Source organism: Enhydra lutris, unplaced genomic scaffold, assembly GCF_002288905.1.
Source record: "Enhydra lutris kenyoni isolate GAN:26980312 unplaced genomic scaffold, ASM228890v2 scaffoldscaffold4, whole genome shotgun sequence".
NCBI lineage: Eukaryota > Metazoa > Chordata > Mammalia > Carnivora > Mustelidae > Enhydra > Enhydra lutris.
The window spans coordinates 39,517,361-39,521,489 of NW_019154088.1; positions in this window are offsets into that span (position 1 = coordinate 39,517,361).

Sequence of the window (4,129 nt, forward strand, 5' to 3'; positions counted from 1 at the left end):
GAGGCAAAGCTCCACAGTTTAGGCTTGATTAATCTAAGACAGTCATCACAATCTGACCTGTTTTGGTAACATTTGGTTTCAGAAACCCAGCTCTAAGAATGTGAGTGATTGCCATTCCACCACAACTTTATGAGTGGACACGTGACCTCTCTTGAGCCATTAAAATTGGTAGAAGGGTATGTTTCAGGATTAGAGAGAGAGGTTTTTGCCACTTCCCTTGTGGCAGGTGAAATTGAAGAAGCAAGGACTACCAGAAGTCCTCCTACAATCGCAAAGGGGAGTAGACTCAGGATGAAGCTGAAATGCTGGACTGCAGAGTGTCAGACTAGAAAGCTGCAGGGTCCTCAGTGACTTTTCTGAAGGGCTTTTCCTCTGGCCTTCCAGAATTATGAACCAGTAGAATCTTTTGTCTTTAGTCATCATCATGAAAAGCAAAAAGAGCTCCTTCTGTCGGATTGTGTTCTTTTGGTTGTCTCACTCGTATCCTGACGTGGGTACTCAAATCATATAAAAGGGGCTTATGTACATATTTATTGAAATACATCATCTTCTTGTTTGTTCTAGATAAGCCTTTCCATTTCAGCAAAATTTATGTTTTGAGTGAGGATTTTATTATTTTTAAGCAGATAGCTTTTAAAATGTATGAGTTTTTAAAATATGAAAACAGCCCAAGACTATAAGGCTTGTAGTCATATCACATGGTATTTTTATATTCATTATACATATGTATATTTTAAGAAGTCACTGCTAAAATTATCTTACTAAGAGCTATTATTTCAGGTCACCCACATATAGGCTTTATCGTCACCACTGTTTTTATCATGGTACCATAAAACTCAGTAATCTGTAACCTTCAGTTTGTCTCTAATACGACTTCATTATATTCTCCTACAGTCTCTTGGATCACACCTTTTGTTTCTGACAAACCAAATATTGTTTAAATAATTTTTTTCTTTTCATCCTTTAAGATTTTACTATATATATAAAATGTTGGAAGAGAATGTGTGTGTGTGTGTGTGTGTGTGTGTGTGTGTGTGTGTGTATAAAATATATATATATTAGATTGGGGGAGAAGACAAAAGAGACACCAAATAGAAGAGAACCCCCCAAAAAATGTAAACAAAAATGTTTGCTAAAAGTTTTTAGTAAACTTCAACATAAGAAATGACAGATTGTGCTTGGAGACATTATACTGAGGGAAGTGAACCAGTCACAGAAGAAGAAATACTGTGTGATTTCACTTATATGAGTTAACTAAAATAGTCAGACTCATAGCAGCAAAGAATAGAATGGTGGTTGCCAGGGGTTGAGGGGTAGGAGGAAATGAGGATAAAATTTCAGTTAATCAAGATGAAGTACAACATTGTCCCTCTAGATACAATGCTCTATTGTAACTTAAAAATCTGTGGAGAGGGTAGATATCAGTTGAGTGTTCTTACCACAATACAATAAGTTTAAAAAAAAAAAAAGAAAGAATATCTAATGATAATTTCTGTTAAGAGAAAAAAATTTCTGTTATGTATTTAATATTTTATTTATTTGAGAGAAGAAAGCATGGGAGTATGAGCAGGGTGGGAAGGGGCAAAGGGAGAGGAAGAAGCAGGCTCTCCACTGAGCAGGGATCCAGTCCGGAGGCCTCATCCTAGGACCCTAGGATTATGACTCAAGCAAAGGCAGATGCTTAACTGAGCCACTCAGGCATCCCAGCATTCACGTTTTAGGGATAGAAAACCGGAGGCTTAAAGACATTCACATCATCCCCAGGTGATAGTTATTAAGAAGTAGGGTCACCATAACAATCCAGGGCTTATCTAATTTTGAATCCAAGGTTTTACCTTGTGCTTTCTTCTTCCCATTGGTTGCATGGTTTCATCTGTTGTTGGGAAATAGTTGACATTTGACTACATCTTGCTTCACAAATTTCATTCCTATATATCATATGGCAGTTAGGTCAGGCCTAGCAAGGTATCTTCCTGTTTCTTCTAACCCTTACCAGATATTTTCCACTGCCTCACACATGGAAACATGTCAGCTGGCTCAAAATGGAAACCCAGAAGTCCTCCTTAATTCCTCAGTTGCTGTGCCATCCTTTGGAGAGGAAAAAAATATATATATTTATACGTTTCTTACCCTCAATCCAATCTATCTGTCAGGTGTTGCTTAATATTTGCTAGGATTACTGGGGTGCCTGGGTGGCTCAGTGGGTTAAGCCTCTGCCTTCGGCTCAGGTCATGGTCTCAGGGTCCTGGGATCTAGCCCCACATCCAGCTCTCTGTTCAGCAGGAAGCCTGCTTCCCCCTACCCTGCCTGCCTCTCTGCCTAATTGTGATCTCTCTCTCTGTCAAATAAATAAAATCTTCAAAAAAAAATTTGCTGAGATTACTATAAATTGTCACAGCTATGTAATTATTTCAGAGTTTATGGCCAAATGATATTTCTCAGTCTCCACTGAAGCATATCGCTTTACTTTTTAAAATCTTTGAAAATTGTCCAGGAACTATAGAACTATTTCATAGGACCTCTAGGTCCCCATATACTGAAGACATATTCTCTTCTTCTCTGAAATAATCTCTGTTTACTCCTAACTGTGCAATTTTGTGTATTTTTTGCTTTCTCTCATGTTAGGCTGGAAAAATGCTGGAAAAAGTATTGTTCAAATTGTTAACCTCTTCTCTCCTGAATAGAAAATTATGAAATTTCTCATAAGTTATTTGATAATGGTTTTATCTAGTTATTTTTTTAAAGCTTAATCTTACAGACCCAAGCATATAGTACCAAGTGTGATTAATGATCATAATAGATTAATTAGACAAAATGGGAACACATTACTTAAACAGTTTGGCTTGTTATATGCTATAGAACTGTGCCTATTTGGAGCTCAAGAGTAGAATACAATCTTTGCTTCTCTCATTTATTATTTTCAACATCTGTGTTCCTTATTATCCCATTTTGTAAATCTGATTATTCAAAAGAATCAATAGTACTTTCATTATTGCTTGCCTTTTCTATAAAGTCTCATTTTTTCCTTCCCAATTCCTATCAGTCAAAGCTCCTCTTTCTTAAGTCATAGTTCAGTGGAACTCAATCTTTGTTAAATAAGCAATATACTATGTGAAATGTAATTCTTGCTAATGAGCATTAAAGCAAATAACACACATACATCCTTTCAGGAACATTCTAGAAATAATAAGTAGAAGAATATCTATCATGCATGAATTTCCATAAGGACATTAGAATGTTGAAATTGAAGCCTGATGTGCCCCTGTAAACACATAAGAACTTCAGAGCACCTGAGTGGCTCAGTTGATTAACTGCCTGACTTTGGCTCAGGTCATGACCTTGCTTGCAGTCCTGGGATTGAGCCCCACATCAGACTCCCCACTGAACGGGTCTGCTTCTCCTTTCTCTCCCCCTCCCTGTCTCCCTACTCTCCCCCCACCCCAACCTCCACCTCGTGCTCTCTGTTTCTCAAATAAATAAATAAAATCATACACACACACACACACACACATATCTATATGAACTTAGTGATACTTTCTATAATCTAAATAAGGGTTTATGTGTTTTTTCCTACTCTTTTGACTTTTTAACAACAATCATGAGAATCAGTCATTACTTTTCAAAGGCTCTTTAGAAGTCCTAGAGGAGAACATAGGCAATAACCTCTTCAACATTGGACACAGCAACTTCTTTCAAGATACGTCTCCAAAGGCAAGGGAAACAAAAGTGAAAATGAACTTTTGGGACTTCATCAAGATAAAAAGCTTCTGCACAGCAAAGGAAACAGTCAGCAAAACAAAGAAGCATCCCACAGAATGGGAGAAGATATTTGCAAATGACACTACAGATAAAGGGCTGCTATCCAAGATTTATAAAGAACTTGTCAAACTCAACACCCGAAAAACAAATACTCAAGTAAAAAAATGGGCAGAAGACATGAACAGACATTTCTGCAAAGAAGACATCCAGATGGCCAACAGACACATGAAAAAGTGCTCCATATCACTCGGCATCAGGGAAATACAAATCAAAACCACAATGAGATACCCCCTCACACCAGTCAGAATGGCTAAAATTAACAAGTCAGGAAATGACAGATGCTGGCGAGGATGCGGAGAAAGGGGAACCC